This window comes from Antechinus flavipes, chromosome 2, assembly GCF_016432865.1.
Source record: "Antechinus flavipes isolate AdamAnt ecotype Samford, QLD, Australia chromosome 2, AdamAnt_v2, whole genome shotgun sequence".
NCBI lineage: Eukaryota > Metazoa > Chordata > Mammalia > Dasyuromorphia > Dasyuridae > Antechinus > Antechinus flavipes.
The window spans coordinates 548432958-548455200 of record NC_067399.1 but is presented as its reverse complement, the minus strand read 5'-3'; the positions used below and the strand labels follow the sequence as shown (position 1 = coordinate 548455200).

At 33.9% G+C, this 22243-nt stretch overlaps 1 protein-coding gene across 2 annotated transcripts in view; it reads right to left on the bottom strand.

The window, feature by feature from the left end:
* The window catches only part of OTUD7A (OTU deubiquitinase 7A), a 387007-nt gene that overhangs the window by 156445 nt on the left and 208319 nt on the right, over window positions 1-22243 (bottom strand). Inside the window, exon 4 of one of the 2 annotated variants that reach the window (XM_051980945.1) lies at window positions 21189-21244. The exons of the other annotated variant lie outside the window; for it this stretch is intronic. The gene's annotated coding sequence lies outside the window, so the exon portion shown is untranslated. The remainder of the gene's footprint in view (window positions 1-21188; window positions 21245-22243) is intronic. 2 annotated transcript variants of the gene reach the window in all.

The following is a 22243-nucleotide window of genomic DNA, read 5'->3' as shown; positions in this document are numbered from 1 at the left end:
CCACAGGGAGTTCTATAAATCAAGTATTTATGCAAGTGAATTAGAAATAACTAAAATGTTCTTTTGCTCCAAATTATTCTGGAGCCATCTGCCACTGAAGCACATATATAACACACAGCATATTTTGCATTATGTGACTAAATTACACTCCAAGATAGAAACAGGTAGTCCCTAAGACATGGGTTTTATTCTAAAAAATATATTAGTAAGTCATTTTCTGGAAATCTAAATGCATTTTCAAAAATAATGTTATATGTGATTATAAATTTCTCAGGTCAGCCAATAAAAGCCTGTTTAATCCATAATGTTTTTAAAGTTCAGTTATATACAAATGGTCACAATATTTTTATGAGATGATGCATTCTAATTTCTAACTTTAGAGAATTCATCTTTCTCTATAATCTCATTCCCCAGTAGGATGCCTTTTCTATCTGACAAGTTAGAAGTATACAGACTTTTCAAGGTCTGACGCTATATAGTTTGGGTCTGAAACTTTAGTAAGTTCTGGTTGGGGGCAAAGAGGGGAAGAGATGGAAGGGAACTTGTAGGGGTGGCAAGTTGTAAGGAATATAGATATGAAACAGTGGGAAGCTAGAATTCTGTTACTAGGAGGTACTCTATTTATAACCTGGGTACTTAGCATAGTATTTTGTGCATTACAAGTGCTTAATAAATGCTTTTTCATCCATATACTCATTCATTCATTCATTTCGATCATTCAGTCAATATAAAATGTACAGGTAATACTTTTCAGGCTCCAAAGATTCCCTTACTTGTTTCTCTTCCTCCTAACTCCCACCACTTGTAATCATGATTGCAGCAACCAGCTCTGTTCTAGTTTCCCTTCTCAATGTATTGTCTATTAGCCAACTTTTCTTTTTAACAGTCAAAGTCATTTTTCTGAACATTCATACCCATTGTATCACAGAATCTCAGAGTTGGAAGCAATTGGGATTCTAAGGTCATACTAGTAGGAAGCAACAGATTAATGATTCAAATAGAAGTATTATAACATGAAAATCTATGAAATTTTTAGGAATTAAAAAAGAATCCTCAAATTTATAAGGATGGGAACTACTTAACTAAGTAATTGCTATTAAATTAGTAACCTAAATCTCTTGTCCCAAAGTCGATTAGTTACTTTATTTTAAAGAAACTCTTCCAGGTAAACAAAACCAATGATAGGTTTAGTGCTCAAAGTTTGGGTTTACTTACTGAACCCAGTGAACTATTTCATTCTCAGAATCTCCAATCAATCTTGAAGAAGTTAGGTTTTTTTTTTTTTTAAATTAAAGCTTTTTATTTACAAAGCATATGCATGGGTAATTTTTCCAACATTGACTCTTGCATAACCTTTGTTCCAAATTTTCCCCTCATTCCTCCTACCCCCTCTCCTAGCTGGCAGGTAGTCCAATACATGTCAAATATGTTGTGAGAATACACACACACACACACACACACACACACACACATATATACACATACACACACACACACACATATATATATATACACACACACATTTATATGATTATATTGTTGCACAAGAAAAATCAGATCAAGAAAGAAGAAAAAAAACTGAGAAAGAAAACAAAATGCAAGCACATAACAGAGTGAGAATGATTTATGTGGATTTAGTTAGGATCCTGCAACTTTGATAAAGTTGTGGATTATTTCTAATAGCTTTTTTAGTTGATTCTCTGGGGTTCGCTAAGTATCATCAAGAGTGATAATTTGGTTGAGGAAGTTAGGTTCCATTGAAAAAGTTACTATTGAAGGACAAGGTGATACAAATGGTAACTAGGTTTATGTAGGCTTTTTCTGCACAATGATATTGCACAGAAAATAGAAAACATACTAGAGTGTGACAATAACTAGTAGTCATCACCACAATGATCAAAGAAATCTGAGATTTGGATAACAAGCAATTGTATTCTTGGTTTTATTTTTAAAAAAATACAGCTAATGGAAACTTTTATGTCAGCAAGTATTCTATTAAACCTCAAGCAAGGGAAGTATTTAAATCTGAAAAATTTTTGAATAATGCACATTCTTTCCTTTGCATCATATAATGAAGAAACATGTTTGTTGATACAGAAAAATTTCTTCCTTTGCCATATATTTAGTTTCTGGCACAAAAAAGCAAAAACACCTTTTAATAAGTCCAGATCAAGATCCATGAAGCTGGGAGTCTTTTTGAAATCTTCTGGAGAAACTTTTTTCTTTTCATATTGGCATAGGGTTGAAGAATAAAGCCATTCTTAAGAGGTTAAACAGGTAATTAAGCCATAGAAATAACTCCTCAATTCAAAGTTTTTTCTGAACATTGTAGAAAGTAAAGATGTAAGGTAAGCCCCAGAAGACATGACCATAAACCATGGCCTAAATATGCAAGTAAGTGCTGACTTTAAAAGTAGCCTCTTTGGTAGACCAGAACCTTAATATAATGGCACTGCTCTTGCTCAGTATGTTTCTGAATTTCTTCTTTAAGGATTATCTTGGATCTGTAGTACCTTTTTTGGGAGAGAGGAAGCTCTTCTCAATATTGCAAACCTTCATTTATAAAGATGGTTTGACTTCTGGAAAAATTTAAGGGAGTGAGAGTTATATTTATTGTGAACAAATAGCAAAACTGTTGGGATGGGGCAATTGTTAAAGTCAGATTGTTTTTTTTTTTTTTTTTTAGGTGTCTCAAACTGGGGCTGAAATCAGTCTCTGAAGAAAAGTTAAATCTTTCAAATCAGTGAGTCAACATGGAAACATACTTATAACTTAATAAGGTAACAGTTTTAAAGGAAAATATTTCCATGGAGGTACATGTTTGGGTTTTTAAATAATGCTTTGTTATTTTAATAGTTACGTTCTGCATTTTACACTGATCCTAAAAGGACATATTTTCTTGCCAATTCAGTTCAATTCAGTACTGTGGGAGGTACTAGGAATACAAAAATGACAAATGACATATATAACACAATAGATACTTTTAAAATTATTTGCTCTGATAAATAACTATAAAATCTTTTTTCTCCAACCATGCCATGTATCTTAAGCAGCGTAATAGGAAAGAAACTCAAAGAGAAGACATATATATATTCTTCTCTTTGACTTATATATATGTATATATGTGTATATATTAATCTTCTTCTCTTTGAATTTATATATATATATATATATAAGAATAACTAATAGCAAAAAAAGAATAACTAAAATTAAAGCAAATAGAAGAGATAGCTTTAGAGTTAGGAAATCTTGGGTTCATGTTCTCATACATACTTACTATTTGATAACTTGAAATTCCCTGGACATCTATTCAGTGCTCCAGGGAGTCCTAAGACTCTAAGTTAGAGAATAGCTGTAAATCAATATCGGTAACAGAAGTTTTCTCCCCAGAATCAAAAAACAGAACAAAATAAAACCTAACCTTGTAGAGGTGATTATAAAAGTTTTGGTTATCATTTCTTTTGCTAATAATGTATTTGTAAAATGAGGTAGAGGGAGGGAAGAGGATGTAGAATGGTTGTTCCTCAAAATATTTCTTTTTTAGTATTTTAATGCTCAGCAAACTTACTTAGAAAAGCAGACATATCCTGTCATATAATTTACTGAGGTTTTTATAACTGATTTATTGAGGGTTTTTGATAAATTTTATCAATTTACTTCAACAAGTGTTTCCATTTCAATACATAGTACATAGAATCTCAGTGGGAAGGAACCTCAGCTCACCAAAGACTGAATGAACAAGAATAGACATTTTTACATATTGAAATATGTTGTCTTTAAGTCTCTATTTGAAGACCTTAGAAGGGCTCATTACCACTACGTGGGCAGGCCATTCTCATTTTGGAGAACTCTACATTTTAGAAAGTTTTTCCTTCTACTGAACAGAAATCTGCCCTTCTGCACTAAAATTCTTTTTGATCCCAGAATAGACTATTCAATAGATAAGTGACCATCCTCTAGAGATGATGGGAGCAAGGTATACATGTAGTTCATCTAGATTGTGAATGAATGAAACCTTTATAAAATGCTTCTGATGTAGACAGTTTTATGCTAAATACTGAGGACACAAGAGAAAAGTAAGACTGTATGTATTATCAAGTAACTCAAATTCCAATGAGAGAGAGAACACAAATGGAAGGCTTGTAGTTGTGAGTCATATGGAAAGGTCCCATGGTACTTAGGGGGCAGTTGCAAAACTGATGGTATCTTTTAACAAATGTTTGGAAACTATTTCAGATTGCATTGTGTTATTTGTTGATTATGAAACAATGTGAGATTTAGCGAAGGAAAATGTTGACCTAAAGAGGTTTTTTCTTTTCTTTTTTAACCAATAACGTCCTCTCTACAATATCAAAATCATTTAAGAGCCTATTAAATACAACAAAAATAGCCATGTTATAAGAACCTCTTTGATCATAAATATCAAATGAAGCACAAAACAAAGAAACGTCTGCTCACCAAAGGTATTTCCCAGTGATATGGAAGAGAACTGGTACAAAATCCTGAAGAAGGGATACTCCTGATATTCCGATTTGGAGATTATATTGGAAATACTGCCTCAAATGCTGGGACCCGGCAGAGGCCCCTGGAAGAGTCAGCTAGGTGACATAGTAGATAGAGTGCTAGATTTGGAGTCAGGAAGACCGCAATCAAAAATCCTGCCTGAGACACTTATTTGTTTTGTCTGACAGCAGGTGAATCGAATCTTGACATTCAGCATAACTCAGTTCCTCCTTGCAAAATGATTGGACTTGATGGCTTTTAAGCTCCAGTGTCTCTTCCAACTCTAAATCTATGATTCTGTCAAGATATAATATCGATGAAGAAGCTGTCCAAGTGTTTGAAAGCTTTATCATCCACATAAGAAAGACCAAGTGGATAGGAAAATGCCTATTTCCCTGATTATGATATAAATTTATATGGACAGCTTATAAAGCCTGTCCATCAGCGTGTGTGTGTGTGTGTGTGTGTGTGTGTGTGTATGTATATGTATATATACATATATATGTATACATACACACATAAAACATATATATTTATGGGACAGATAGCAAAAATGGACAGTAACTTGTGCCTGAATTTGAACCTGAGCAGAAACAGATTGGATTGAAACTGGAAAATTACAGAGATCTTCCAAAGAATCTGTTTCTATGGAAATAGTTAATAAAGCATTTTTTTCCCTTACCAACAGTCTGCCTGTGATAAGACATAGACAACTGACTCCCAATAATAAAAAATGAATATATCACACAGAGGGTAGTAGAGAGGTACATGATGGATGTGTGCAGGATGTAAAATTTAACAAATGAGAAACTCAGAAATGAGCAGGAGTAAAATATGTCATCAAAAGAAATGTATGATGGGTAGATCATGTGGCAAAGACAAGAGATAAGTGGTAAATAGTGAGAGTGCTCCATGGGTAGCATGTCAACACTGGGAGAAATCAAGGGACTCCTCCAACAAATTGGACTCTCCTGCTCTCAACTTTTTTAAGAGAACATGAACAAGAGTTACACAGGACAATCAGGCATAGGTGGAGGGCAATAACTTTGGCTGGAGACAATAAAATTAATGACATCAAAGATCCATTTAGATATTTTTGTAATATATCAATAACTTCTTCTTGTTGTTGACCAGGTCGCAATATTAACTCAATGAGCTGGCAATCCCTTAAAACTTCTACACTGTCTATGTTGTAAGTTACCTAGCTCCTATCTTATAATTGTGTACTTCATTTTACCCCAAATAGAGATATATACCTTTATCCTTAGTAAATGTTACATGTTTCTGAACAGATCCTCCAGAAGGATTTATTTTTTAATTCACATTATGTTTGCTTTAGTTGTTATCTCCCATACATAATTGTTCTTCACAATAACTTCTAAACATCCAGGAATCATTATCCTTTTCTTTAATGATAATAATAATAAGAATAGCTCACACTTATTTAGTACTTTAGAGTTAACAGAGCATTTTTTTATGCAACAACCTTGTGAGAGATAAGGAATGAAAGTATTCTTATCCTCATTTCATAGCTGAATAAAAACAAGCCTCTGAAAGTGACCCATGTATCCAAAGTCACACAATCACTATGTAGTAGATCCCTGATGGTGGCAGTGATAACAGACATAAAATCAGCAACATCAATTACTATTCCCCACATTTACATTATAATTCCTTACATTATAAAGCCCTTTGAGACTTTAAGATTAATAAAGCAATTTCTTTTTAACAACCCAGTGAATAAACAGAATCACAGAATTTCAGAGTTGAAGGGCACTCAGGTTACTTGTCCGACAGAATCTGAGCAAGAATTTCCTTCCTAAGAAGGTTGTGTCCCAATTTCTCTTCCACAGAACTCTGTTAAACCACTTGAAATAGGTTTTTGACATTCATGTTTTTTTTTTTTTTACCATTTTTATCAACAGTGTCATACTTGTAAATCAGACTATTTCCCTATGACCTAATAATAAATAATAGGCATTATTTGGTAGCAACAAAAATTCAGGAAATAAGAAAATTATAAAACCAGGCAAAGGCTTGACAAGCAATGCAGTGTGGTAGAAATAGCAATGAATCTGAATTCAGAAGATAGGATAAGATTTTTTGGAGGGTTTTTTTTTTTTTTTGGTTTGTTTTTGTTTAAGCAATTGGGGTAAGTACTTGCCCAGAGTCACACATCTGTTAAGTATTAAGTGTCTGAGGCCACATTTGAACTCACGTTCTCCTGACACCAGGCCTGGTGCTCTATCCTCTGCCATTTAGTTGCACCAGAAAATAGATTTTGAGTTCCAGTTCTAACCTTATTACTTGTGTGGTCTTAGGCAAGTTCCTTAGTTACTTTGGATCTCATTTCCTCATGTGGGTGGTATTCAGTGATATCTAAGTTCCCTTCCATTTCTAAATCTTGATTTCTAAGGTCTTCCTTTTTCCTCTTAAAATTTGGCAGAATCATCTTTCATCTTCCAAATCAAAAACTTAATTGAGATAATGGCTCTTTTCTGCTCAAAACCAAAAAATGTTTCCTTCTTTACTGTCCTTTGAATAAAATCTAACCTCCTTTGCCTTGCATTCTGATTCTTCATAATATGTTGCCTTTACCATTATTATCTCCTAATACTCTTTTCCATGTATACTATGTTGTAGCCAAACTGAACTATTTATAGTCTTCCATACACATTCCATGCTTTCCTGACTAATTTTGTTCACATTATAGAATTCTACCTAAAATGCCCTCCCTTCACTTTTCATTTGTTGAATTCCTGCTAACTAATGTCACCTCCAGAGAATTTCTGATCTCCAATTATTAAAGATTTTCATAACACTCTGCCTTATATTACATAATTATTTGTGTGTATATCAAATCTCTTTACTAGACTCTAAATTTCATGAAAGTAAGGACTGTTTCACTTAATCTTTGTATCTTATCTAACACCCAGCACAGAGTCCTGTATTTGAACAAGTGCTTACTAAACACTTTCAAGAAACATTTGCTCAATTTAATTGAGTTTAAATTAAATAGGATCATCTCTTATGTCCTACCACTGCTGTGTAATTGGAAGGTTAAAATTACTGGTTACATTAGTCCTACTGTTCTTAATCCATACACATTCCCAAAGGTTGAAGTAAACATTTCAAAACCAAAGCCTTGCCAGTGGTGTTGTTTAACAATTGTTTTTGTAGATTTTGTTCTGTGTGAAATATCACTTCTGGTATAATTTTGTACATTATCAATTGTACTGACCTCAAGTCAGAGTTTTAAATCACAACCCTAGGCATATAATAAGAAGTTTATACCTTGATAAGTATTAAAATTATCTTCTTAATTCATTAGATTTAGAAACTTTTCCATTTTCTTTTTTTAAAAGGCTAAACAGGATCCCAAAATATTAATAGCTACTATTTTCCAGGTATCATGCTAAGTGTTTTATAATTATTATATCATTTGATCTTGACAATAATACCTTTTAGAAGATGCTATTATTATCACCCCTATTTTACAGATGAGAAAACTGAGGCAGAGAGAATGATTTGCCCAGAGTCACACAGCGTATACATATCTGAGGCTTTGAATTTGAATTCAGATCTTTCTTATTCCAGGCTTTATGTTCAATTCCTTGCCATACCTAGATACCTTTAAGTTGAAAGAAAGGCATTTTTTATATTACCATTCACCTAAACTAGTGAAATCTTCCCCTTCCTTCAAGATTTAACTAAAATGTCACCTCCTCCATGAAACCTTTAGTGACGAAAATCTACTCTCTTCAACCAGGTGATAGAGGGGAGACAACACCGGGGTAGAGTCAAGAAGATCCAAATTTAAATCAGACTTCAGACATTTACTGGCTTTATGACTTGCAGAAGTCATTTAACTTCTGTTTACCTCAATTTCCTTAATTACAAAATGGAGATAACAATTGCACAACAAAATCAAATGAAATATTTGTAAAGCACTTAGCATGGTGCCTGGAATATATGGTACTTAAAAAATCCTTCTTTCTATTTTTCCTTATTTGAGTTTCTCCTAACACTTTAGATACCGTCACCGTATTTCTTGTAATTTATTATGTTAAGAATGATACATATAGTTCATTTCCTCAAGTTGACTACTTGAGGGCTAGGATGAGGGTATTTACATTTGAGAGTGATTTCTGTTCAGTTATTAATGAAAGAACACAACATTGGAGAACATGAATTTTATCAAAATGAAGACTACTTCAGGAATATGTTATTCACTTTTGGTCACCACGTTTCAGAAAGGATGCTGATAAGCTTGAGGGTATATAGGGATGGCCAAATGAGATAATAAAGGGTCCATGTCATGTGAATATCAGCTGTGAAGAAACTATGAAGGTTTACATTGGGAGAGGGTGAAACTGAACATGGGGAAGTAGTTATAAAATAACATAAAAATATGAGAAAAGAGGAAAAAAACAACACTTCCTAAAAATGCAAAATTGGAATGGATTTTCTCTAAAATATTGAGTTTCCTCTCACCAGAGATTTTTTTAATCAAAGACCAGGAAATAAGTTGTCATAGATAATATTTTTTCTAGAAGATTACTGTTTAGGTGTGATTTAAATGAAATAGCTATTAAAGTTTCTTTTAACTCAGAAATTTTATGATTATATGTAAATTTCTTATTCTATTGTGTTGTCCACAACTTTTAGCATAGCACCATGCATATGGTAGATCCTTAATAAACTTTTGGTTAATGAAATTGAATTAGAACTAAAAAAACAGATACCTTCAGTTCTGCACATAGGCATCAAGAACAGGAACTTTTAAATACTGACCATCTTTGATATCAAAACTGTTGTGTATCTAAAAATGAAATTAGAAATTGGTGCAATGTTTTCTTCTCCTTGCTTCCTAATGAACAACCTACAAAGACTAGCTTAACACTAAGAATTATTCCCAATAATTATAAATAGACATGATACATCTCAAGTGCATCATGATGCTGCATTTCATAACCTGTCCCTATATATGTATTTATATCATCATAGGAGGTAGGGTGATCAATACCTCTCCTTTACATAATAGCAACAGCTTATTACTATCTCTCTCCCTTTTACATGCTATATACTCCACTTCATATTTTCTTGTTTGGGTATCTTTTAATCTTTATGATCTTAAGTAGATCAATTCTGATTGCTTTTTTAAAAACAAAATTTAGAAAGATGATTAAAATGGAACTTCATAGCAGGTTTTTTTTTTTTGATGGATCAAAAAACCTTAAATATCTATTATTTTATTTTTCATATTGTACAGATCTATTGTTATTCATCTTAGTCCCTTAACTGAGAAAAGAGTGCTTGAAAACAAGTCTAGGTCTTGGCACTTAAGATGGCAGGGAAAGATATAAGTTTAGCTCATAATCTAAAGAGAAGTATTTTGTCATTCTTGAAAATTATAAAGAATGGTCCTTTAAAAAGATGCATTAAGAGAATTTAATTGATTATAAAAGGTTGTTCTCATCCTTTGTTCTGGAAGAGGATCAATGATATCATAAGGATGAAGTCTTGACTTGCACTTGAATTGTATATAATAAATTGCAGAGCTGTGCAAAGTCAATAACCTTCCTCCCTCCGCCAGAGACATCAAAATCCAGTGGCAAGATGGACTGGTGAAGACTCAGGATGCACTGGGAAACTGTGGCCTTTTTATATTAAGGTCTTTGCCAGATGTCAGTCTGTCTGAGACCACCTCCATTACTAAAAGGTACTAGGTATTGGGATGACTGACTACTTTCTCTCTGAAAAAAAAAAAAGGCAAGACAACAACCAAACATATTATAGTATCTAATTTTGATATGTCATGAATTTACTATACATGATAAATATAGAAATATGTTTAGAAGAATTGGACATATTTTACCTATATTCGATTACTTGCTGCCTAGGGGAGGGAATTGGGAAAAAAGAGGGAGAAAAATTTGGAATACAATGTTTTGCAAGGGTGAGTGTTGAAAATTATCTTTGCATGTATTTTAAAAATGAAAAACTGTTATTAATTTTTTTAAAAAGAATAAATTAACTGCAGTAACCAGCCCTTCACTGGTTTCCCTTCTCAATGTAGTGTTCATTGGTCACTTTTGTGAACATTGGTCATTTTTCTGAACACTCATGCTGACTATATCACAGAATCTCACAGTAGGAAGGAACTTTAGATGTTTAACTGATAATTGAACAAAAACTCTTTCTATAGCAGTCCCAATAAGAACTCCTTTGTGGCTATTTAAGGTCTCCAGTGAGGGCCATCCCATTGCCTCTCAAGAAAAAACATTCTACTTTTAAATAGATATCATTGTTTTAATGATATTAAATCTAAACTTGTCTTTTTTTCAACTTCAATATCTCTGAAATCAAGGATAAGTCTAATGCTTCTTCATGATAGTCCTTCTTTAGGTCATGGCTTGTCTCCCCAGAAGTAGGGTAATTCTTCTAGGATGGAATAAATGATCTTAAGATCCCCCTATACAGCAGCTCTATGGTTTTCATCCCTATCCAATAAACTATTGGAGAGTACCACACCTAACTTCTATGGTTCTGCCTTAAATACCCCACCTTTTTCCTCTGCAGGACAATTTACCACTTCTTCCATTCATAACTCTATTCCCCCTCACATGCTACCTCTGACATTTGCAGGCAATGTTCTTTCTATAGCTGAGCTGAAATCCAATCTCCTTTCCATAGCCTGCCCTGGATAAGTGGAGGCAGGTGCAGACACCCCATTCGACTCCCTGAACTTGTTCTTTTATTCAACTCCAATGGAGCTGACTTACATTCTTTACAGAGGGTTACATACTATAAGTAATTAGCTTTCTAGTTATATTTAACATTCTGCACGTAATCACCTTGTCTTAATAGACCCTGTGTATTAATTGCACTGCAATTCAAAATACAATTAAGCAAGCACTTATTAAAACATCAAAGTTGATATTAAAGTAAAGGTTACCCAAGGTTACTCTAATGTTTCATTATTCTATAACTAGTACTTCCTGCACTTTATCCTCTTTAGATTGTAAGCTACTAAAGAGCTGAAATTATACTGGATTTGTTGACTTTATAAAAGATTGAACATAACACCATATACACCATGACCCTTATTAAATGCTTTTTGATAAATAGAATAATAAAATTTTTAACAGACTGGCTTAGAACATGCTCTCTAAATATAGGGAGATTCATCATTAACCTGGTTTATATTCATTTGATTTGTAATTTACTCAGTTTCCACTTACTTCTAATGCATCTCATTTTATAAAAACATACATTAAAAGAAAATAACTGTTATACAGTTATTTTTACAATAAGCATGTTATCTATGCCAACAATATTCACTTTGAAACTGAAGCAGCCCCTTAGCTCCCTAAACAACTTTTTCACCTTGCCCTGTCTGACATTCCTCACCTCTCCTTCCACTTCTTGTAATGTATTGTCTTTTCCCATTAGAACATGCTAGCAAGTTGTACATGATAGATTTCAGTTTCGGGTACAATGATTTTTTTCCTATTTTATTATGTTATGGACATAATTTCTTAAGTTCAAAGTAAAAAATAAAATTGAAAAAAGAATGTGATTTTTTTGGGGGGTAAAGATCATCTTTCTTTTCATTTGTATTTGTTTTCTTAGCAACTAATAACAGTGCCTGGCCCAGTAAGCATTTACCAATAGCTTTAGGAATCATCCATCCATCCATCCATTCATCCATCATCTAACAGATCATGTGATTTTCACATTGCATTTTGAAAGGTTTTCCTTCCCATTTTCACTCACAGACTTTACCATGTAGTATACCATAAATATAACCCAGCTGGTTGAGGAACAGATATTTGGTTGTTGGCCATTAAACTAAGAGGACTAAACTGGTCCATAAGTATACAACATTTGCAACTTTGAATTGGGCTCAAAGCTACAGAGCTGTAGAAACATGACTTCTATTAGAGTAGCAACATAATAGAATGAAAAGAATGTAGATTTGTTATCAGAAGATCGGGGGGATGGAATCCTATATCTGCCAATTTCTATCCAATTCGCTTAACTTCCATGGGACTCAGTTTACATACCTGTAAAACACAGGGATTAGACTCTACATTTCCTCATTAGCTCCCAAGTTTTCAATGGTCTATTTATCTAGAGCTTGCATTTCCATCTGCCTTTCAGACATCCCCAGCTGGATATCCAATGGATATCTTAAACTCAGCATGTCCAAAATGGAACTTATTATCCTTCTACGCTCCTCTCTTCCTGACTTCCTTATTACTGTTAAGTTACTGAGATTTACAACCTGGATGGAATCCTAGACCCCTTCTTCTTCCTTCCCCCATAGCCAACCTGTTACCAAAGCCTGCTGACTTTACCTTTCTAACACCTCCCCCATACATCCTTCCTTTCTGCCCTCTCATACTTCCCTACCTTGGTTCACAACCAGCCTATTAGAATAGCTTGCTCGTTGGTCTTCTTGGAACAAGCTTCTCTTCACTCCAGCCCATGTTCCATTCTGCTGCCAAAATGATCTTCCTAAAGCCTCAGGGCTACCACGTCATCCACCCTACTCAATGAACTCCAGTGGCTCCCGATCAGTTCAGGATCTGATATAAAATTCTCTGGATGGTATTCAAAGTCCCTCACAATTTCACTTCCCATTCCCCACACCCACATCTTTCCAGTCTTTTAATAATATATACCTCCTCTTCATGTATTTTGTGATCCCAGGACATGGACCTTCTTGTTATTCCTCACATAATACACTCCATCTGCATTTTCATCAGTTCATTCCTATTCATGGAATGGCAATGTTGCAGAGGTAATATTGATTTAATTATCAATCTCTGAGAAATTATATGTGTGGGTTCTGTGAGTTATTCCATGGTTCTGTAAGCTCCTTCCACCAATGGCAATCAGCAGCTAATTTCCAATTTTTAATCTTAGGGAGTTTCCTGGGATAGTAAGAGGTTAAATTTCATACAGGCACCAGAAACTGAACTGGAGCCCATCTGTCTCCCAAAGCCCATTTCTGTACTGCTCTGCCTCTCCACTGTAATTTGGTTCAGAGGCAGGGCTAAGAACAACTAAATCTACCTGATTTCTAAGGCCAGTCCTTTCTCTACTACTGAGGGGAAGAAGTTGGGGATTCTGAACATGGATTTTGTCACAGTATGGATCCCAGGGTTTAGAAACTACACTGATGCAAAATTGCAATTCATCTCAATTGTGGTCCTAAGAGTAGCCTGAGGGTGCTAAGAGATTAAGTAAATGAGGTGACTTGTACATTGTTGATATATGTCAGAAGTAGGGATGAGGAATAGGGATAGATAGAAAGAGGGAGAAGTTTCATAAATCAAAATATGAACAGAACCAAAAGAATGTTATACACAGTTACAGCACTACTGTTCTAAAAACAAATTTGAATAAGTTATTTTAAATATTAGAACTACTCAAAGAACCCATGAAAGGGGATGTTATTCACATCCAGAGAAAGAAATGATAAATAGAAATATCTATAGTATGTTTTGAGTGTGTGTGTGTGTGTGTGTGTGTGTGTGTGTGTGTGTGTGTGTAATAGTAGAATTCTCTAGGGCAGCCTGGGAAGGAGGGAGGAAAAAAAAAGTACAAAGCTGAGAACAAAAAAAAATTTAGAAAGAAGCACAGAAAAACAGGATAGCTTTGAAAAGAATATATAGTATTTATTACCAAAAAAAAAAAAAAAAAAAAAAAAAACCGTGAGATGGAAATTCATGGTTTTATAGTGAATCCTCTTTTATGTTGTATCTATGGAAATGTTCTTTTTATTTATTTTTTGTATTTGATTAAGATAAATTTAAAAAATTACTCCTCCCATAAAAAACCTGAATGTATGTGCATACACACAGGTATACATACATAAATGTACATATGCACATATATAAGTAGATGGAGATAAAAGTGCATCTTGAAAATTAAGTAAGGCTTCTGTTTGAACACTGCTTTTTTCTCAAATCCATGGTTTTACTGATTACTCAACTTTGCACAATAAAATACTAACTAAGGTTTAGTGATATTTTATTCTTGATGGCTTAAAAGTCATTCTATGACATAAACTATACCAAGGACATGTTCAGTTATGAACAAAAGGTTTAATTCATTATAAAATAAAACTCTTCTTGACTCTGACATAAAAACGATAAATCCATACAATACTTCAGATTTCAGAAAGATTGCTAATTCTTTTTTTTAAACTTTGTTCTCTTTACTAACCAGAAAAGAATTCATCATGTGAGAGCCATGCCAGGAAACTTTAAGGGAAATTGGGCCTGTGAATCACTATGTCTATTGTGTTGGTAGCACACATGATTCATTATATGTTTCCAATTCTGATTATTATGGTTCAATGAAAATTAAGGTAGGCCTCAGGGTTCTGCTGCAGGAATGCTCTGAGAACCAGGTACCTCAGCCATGCTAATTAACACAAACCAGAAATCAAGCTGAGTCTAAAAGTATTATGCTATGGGCAAGTACATTTTTATTGAAACCTGAAAATATGACATTATTTCACTACTAGCAGTCCCCAACTGACAAATAGTTTGTGTTTCAAATGTTTGTCATTAAGTTGGTTACATAGATAACTGTTCACCAGGAAAACATTTTTTTGTATCTTAAAAATAAATTATTAAAATGGTTCTTAGGCTCCTAGGACAGTTCTCCAAAGCCTGTTTATTATACAAATGGAAGGGAGTTGCTTAGAGATAATTTTATAGATGAGAGAATTGAGGTGGGAAGAGAAGAAATGATGAAAAAAATTAAAACTAAGGTCTTTGGGCTTCTATTTTTTTATTCAGTCACTCAGTTGTATTTGAATCTACATATCCCCAAGGACTTTGGCCATGGGGTTTTCTTGGCAAAGATACCGGAGTGGTTTGTCATTTCCTTCTCAGTATGTTTCAATTTTTACAGATGAGGAAACTGAGAAAGAGTCTAAAGTCACACAAGTGACCTTAAGTGTCTAAGGCTGAATTTGAACTCAGATCTTCCTGTCTCCAGACCTGGTGCTCTATCCACTGTACTACCCAGCTACCCCTTGGACTTCTATACCAAAGCACTAAAATTATCATTGAATCACACTGTAAAGCCACTTTCTACTCCAAAAATGTGCTTTTTAAGCTACTTCTCTTTGCGGCATTATCCTGGCTACTTGGGAAACAAAACAAAAATTAAACAGTCCCTGTCCTCTAAATGAATATATATTATTAGGGAAAAACAATGTACATGTATGTAAGTAAATGCAAAATAAATACGTGATTTCTTTGTATATATTTTAGGTGGCTAAAGCTAGGTGGTACAATGGATAGGGCCCAGGACTGAAAAGTCAGATTTGAGTTCAGTTTTTATCTCAGGTAATTACTAGCTGTATGACCCCGAGCAATTAACTTAATTTTTCTATGACTTAGGTTCGTCATCTATAAAGTGGGAGGTAATAAAAATATCTACTTCATGGAATTGTGAGGATCAAATGAGGCAATATTTAAAGAACTCTGAAGAGCTTCAAATTCTACATAAAGGTTAGTTATTAATTCATCAACTAGTTAGCACAGCAGAGAGAATACTGGATCCAGAGTTGGAATGAATTCAAATCTGGCCTCAGATGCTTGTTAGCTGTGTGAGCTTAGGTAAGTCATTTTACCCTGTTTGCCTTAGTTTCCTCAACTGTAAAATAATCTGGAAAATAAAATGGCAAACCCTCTAGTATCTTTTCCAAGAAAAACCCAAATGGAATCATGAAGAATTGGGCACTAGAACTATTGAACAACAAAAATTAATTATTACTCCTTATTTCATGAAGAGAGGGCACAAGTCTATTATGAAAATCAATTTGTTGGCAAAAGAACAGGGCACAGGATGGGGTACAGGAGTAATGAAGATGACATAAATAGGAATGAGAGAATAAGGAGGGGTGGACAAGGACCATTTCTTTAGACTAGGAAACCTAAATCCCTCAGAATTACAGAGATACTGAGTGGAACCATAGGGCAGTAAATTGTCACTTTTAAAAAATGATGATTTGATTGTCTATACCTGAAAAAAGAAATTGGCGAAGGACATGACATGCATATAGCAAGAGCGCATTGTAGCCTGTTCCTGGTCCTAGTTCTGCCTCTCAATAGTCAAGATGTGGGTTAGTAGAGACCCGGAGCAAGACTGGCTATAAAAGAATGAGACAAGATTGAGCTACCCCTTCTCCTGGAGCTCTGCCCCAAAACTTACTCCAATGTTGAGTGGACTATGTCTCAGGCAACATAGGATGGTCTTTACTTGTGGTCTAAAAGTCAAGCAGGTCTCTAGGTCCTGGTGCTGCCTGACCATGGCAAAATAGGGGTCTTTGGAATCCATGAGAAAGTGCATTCTGAGTTTAAACTTGGGTTCAAGAATACATATTTTTAACGACAGAACCACTGAACTGCCTGCCTAGGAGTAATACTGAGAACTCTCCTTGATTCAAGTCACTTCTGATAGTGCCAGAAGCAAGAGAGAAAGCAGATGACAACATAAACTTCATTCATTAACCAGGATTTTGCAAGATCTTGCAGATTTGCTTATATGACAGAATTGTGTCATATGTACATTTAACTTAAACAAATTCAACTTTTACCTTCAGGGAAAACAAAACAAAATAAAACAAAACTTTCTTTTAAAGAGACACAAGTCTTTGTACTTTATGGCAATTTAAGGAAATTTCAAGAGTACTTTTTAACTATCTAGGATTTACTTTAGAACTCAGGATAACATATACAACTTCACTGGGCAATTACACTTTAGGTCATTGATGTTTATTTACATCAGATATATCTTAAATTCAATAAGAATTCTAACAAGAAAGATCTGACTTATATGGGAACTTTCAGTTTATTAGTTCATAGAATCTCAGAGTGGAGAAGGATCTCAGGGGCCATCTAGTCTAAGCCATAACTGTAAAAGAATTCCCTCTACAACACAGCCAGTAAGTTTTTCCTTGAAGATTCTCTCCAAACAGGGATACCAGCTAAGTCTTAGAACCAGCTCATTCCACTTTGGGAGAGCTCTAATTATTCAGAAGTTTCTCATTATAGCAAACCTAAGTTTGCCTCCTTGCAATTTTTTTTCTTCTCTGAAGCCAAGTAAAACAAATAACACCCTCCTTTTTGTGTGCCAAAGCACAATACTTTAAAAAAGGACTCTGACACCATCTTTATCCATAATTAACTTATGAGACAGTTTGGTTGAAAATATTTCCTTACTATTTTAGCAAGGCTTATTTACCTTAAGGGGATCCCATGTGAGCAGTTAAAACATCCTATACTTCAATGATATGGCATTATACTATATAAGCTAAATATAACAGTACCTTATTTGTTTCAAAGAAATTTTCATTTGAGAAATTCAGGCTACCTTATGCTTCCAGGATATGACATTATCGTATAATGTAAGCTAAATTTCATAAGAGGAGTTCACTTTAAAAATACTTCTCAATGGTATTTTATTTTTCCAAATACATGTAAAGATAGTTTTCGGCATTCATTTTTGCAACATTTTAGGTTCAATATTTTTTCTTCCTCCCTTTCTTACCTCCCTTTTTCCAACTCAGCAAACAATTTGATTAAGGTTACATATGTACAATACTTTAAAACATATTTCCCTATTTGTTATGCTATATGAGAAAAATCAGACCGAAAAAGAAAAAATAAACATGAAAAAGAAAAAGCAAACAAATAAAAAGGTGAAAATACAATGTTTTAATCCATAGTTTTCTTTCTGAATTTGGATAGCATTTTCCATCTCAAGTGTATTGGAACTGTCTTGTATCTACACATTGCTGAGAAGAGCTAACACTATCACAGTTGATCATCCCATAATCTTGTTACTGTGCACAATGTTCTCCTGGTTCTGCTCACTCAGCCTCTCAGTTCATGTAAGTCTTTCTAGGGTTTTCTGAAATCAGTTTGTTCATCATTTCTTATGGAACAATAATATTCCATTATAGTCATATACCATTCCTCAATTCAGCCATTCCCCAAATGATGGGCATCCGATCAGTTTCCACTTGCCACTACAAAAAGAATTGCTACAAACATTTTTGCACATGTAGGTCCTCTTCCCTCTTTTAAGAACAATTTTAACCCACTAGTGACACTGCTGGATCAAAGGGTACATCCAGTTTTATAGCCCTGTGGACACAGTTCCAAGTTGCTCTACAGAATGGCTGGATCAATTTACAAAAACACCAACAATGTATTACCATCCCATTTTTCCCATATCCCCCTCAACATATATAAGTCATAAACCCACTTCAACCTTATTTTGATATAGAGTATGAGATATTGGGTCTAGTTTCTGACACACTTATTTCTAATTTTCCCAGCAATTTTTGTGACACAGTAAGTACTTATCCCATAAGCTGGAGTTTGGGGGCTTATCAAACCATAAAGTTGCTTTAGTTATTGACCAAGTTTCTTCTGTACCCTAACTTATTTCATTGATCCACTACGCTGTTACTTAGCCAGTTTTAGGTCTGATACAGATAGGTCACTAAAAGTTTTTGGACCAATAACCTATCTGGCAAATTTTAAGGCAAAGGTACTAGGGGTGGAGCATTTTATATTATATATCTTTAATAGCTAGGTAACATTAGGCAACAACAGAATATTCTTATACCTTTAAAATCTGATCAGATTCAGATAAGGCATTTACCATGATGGAACCCAGAGCCTACAGCTGCTTATTGATATTGACAATGCTGAGCATAGTTTTTGTCAATAAGCATAGCAGGCAAATGCCACATTTTTTATTTGTGTGTAACAATCTCCAAAAATTCTAAATAGTTACTATATTACTATAGTAATTACTCCTCTTGCCATATCTCAACTATTATGAGAACATATTTTTAGGCAAAAGGATAAAGTGATTTATATATTTTTGGTGGGCTATTCTTATCATTCATCTATAGAGAAATAATAGAAAAAGTACTTGCTTTAGTCGTGGTTAACAAAGAAAGAAGAGTTGTAATAAGAAATCTTGATCTAAGCTTATTATCAATGAAAATGCTGGTACTTGTACATTATTAGATTAAAAAACCCACATTTCTCAGATTGAGGAACTAAAGATGTACTTCTGAATAAAATGTTTTAAGGTACATATTCAAAAATAAATTCATAAAGATCTTTGACATTCAAGCCCTTGTCTGTTAATTGATTTTACAAAGTATGAAAAGACAAGGCTACCATATGAAAAGTATGCTCCAAGTCATTATTAATCAGAGAAATGCAAATTAAGACAACTCTGAGATACCACTACATACCTGTCAGACTGGCTAGAATGACAGGGAAAGATGATGTGGAATGTTGGAGGGGATGTGGGAAAACAGGGACACTGATACATTGTTGGTGGAATTGTGAACACATCCAACCATTCTGGAGAGCAATTTGGAACTATGCTCAAAAAGCCATCAAACTATGCAAACTTTGATCCAGCAGTGTTACTACTGGGCTTATACCCCAAAGAGAAGGGAAAGGGACCTGTATGTGCCAAAATGTTTGTGGCAGCCCTGTTTGTAGTGGCTAGAAACTAGAAACTGAGCAGGTGCCCATCAATTGGAGAATGGCTGAATAAATTATGGTATGTGAATGTTATAGAATATTATTGTTCGGTAATGACCAACAGGATGATTTCAGAAAGGCCTGGAGAGACTTACATGAACTGATGCTGAGTGAAATGAGCAGGACCAGGAGATCATTATATACTTCAACAACAATACTATATGATAATTAATTCTGATGGACCTGGCCATCTTCAACAATGAAATGAACCAAATCAGTTCCAATGAAGCAGTAATGAAATGAATCAGCTACACCCAGTGAAAGAACTCTGGGAGATGACTATGAACTATTACATTGAATTCCCAATCCCTATGTTTTTGCCTGCCCACATTTTGGATTTCCTTCACAGACTAATTTGTACAATATTTCAGAGTCTGGTTCTTTTTGTACAGCAAAATAATGGTTTGGTCATGTATACTTATTGTGTATCTAATTTATACTTTAATATATTTAATATCTACTGGTCATCCTGCTATCTAGGAGAGGGGAGGGTAGGAAGAAAAAAATTGGAACAAAAGATTTGGTAATTGTCAATGCTGTAAAATTACCCATACATATAACTTATAAATAAAAAGCTATTAAAAAAAAAAGGAAAGAAAAGACAAGGCTATCTCCTAAAATGTATTTCATCATGCATAAAATTAGGGATGAGTTTTATCACAAGGACTTTTAGAGCACTATAAAGAAGCAAAATATCATTTTTGCCTGAGTCTCTTAAAATATTTAATATTACAAATATTGGGAATGATAATGATCTATTTCTAGAATGATAATGTTAACTAAAAAGTGAACTTTTACAGACATTGGAAACACGAAGACAATTGTCCTGACTTGTACTAAAATCACATTACTTTACTAACATAAATATGCTGTATTCCATCTGTAATGATTAAACTTTAGGGTGACTCAAGTGTCAGAGACATTATCTCATCACTGGGAATCAGTAGCAACATGTTTGACATACAGCCCCTCCACAAACCTGTCATGAACAATTTCATAATTATGTTTCTGCATGTAAAGGCATTCTCTCTTGTATATGAAGATTTATATTTCGATTTTTCTGTCACACAAACCTACCTTAAAATATTCAACCTCTTTATGATGAATTTTTGATTGGTTTGAAATCCATATGGCTGAAACACAAAGGAAAATGAGTAAGTTCACTATCAAGGTCAGATTGATGCATCTATTGTCAATTACAATTACTTGCTTGAACTAAGTCCCTTTTTGGTTCATTAAGGTTATAAACTTAAATATAAGATAAGGTCATTGAATTTCACAAGTATGTACAAATATTAATTATATAGTTCCTTGCAGTCCCAGATTTATTGACTATTCACAAAAAATCAGGAATTTTGCTAAGTAAAAAAAAAGATAGAATTTAAATGCATGAATAAAATGGAATAAGACAAATTTGGAATTTTGAACTTTGTAACAATGCAAAAAGTTATATTGTATTGTTTCCTCCAAATAAAGTATGGGAGAAAGAGCATTGCCTGGAATAGAAGTCCTGAATTCATATCTCAACTCTGGATAGTTACAACCTATGCAATTTTTAAAAATCATAACCTGTCTTACCAAACAGATATTTGGACTAAATGGTGCCTGGGGTTCCTTCCAGCTTTAAACCTATGGTACTATGCATCTATGACTTTTAAAAAAAGTATTTTTCTTATTATTCCATCTTTGTAGTGCCTATCATGTCTTGGATATATCCATAAGAAATTTAGACTATTTAAAGTAGTTTTAGAACATCTTATTCATATCATTTTTGGAAGTGCTTAAGAATTTTATGACCTAGAGGCAATCTGATGTAGGAGAAAAGGAAGTAGATTTGCAATCAAGAGAAAATATGGGTTCAAATCTTTACAGTGAAAACTATGTAAGATGAGAAAGTGACAAATATTACTCTACATATCTTCTAACATCTTGAGAAACAAAATTTACAAACCTCATTCTACTATATAAATATTAATTATAAGCTTAATTAGTGAATATAGTCACTATTCTTTTCTGGTTGTATGCAGTAGTCCAAATTTGACATAAATCATATTACTAAATACACACCAAGAAACACACCAAATTCTTTTGTCATACTTTTATACTATTACATATTGCACATGCAACTCTCC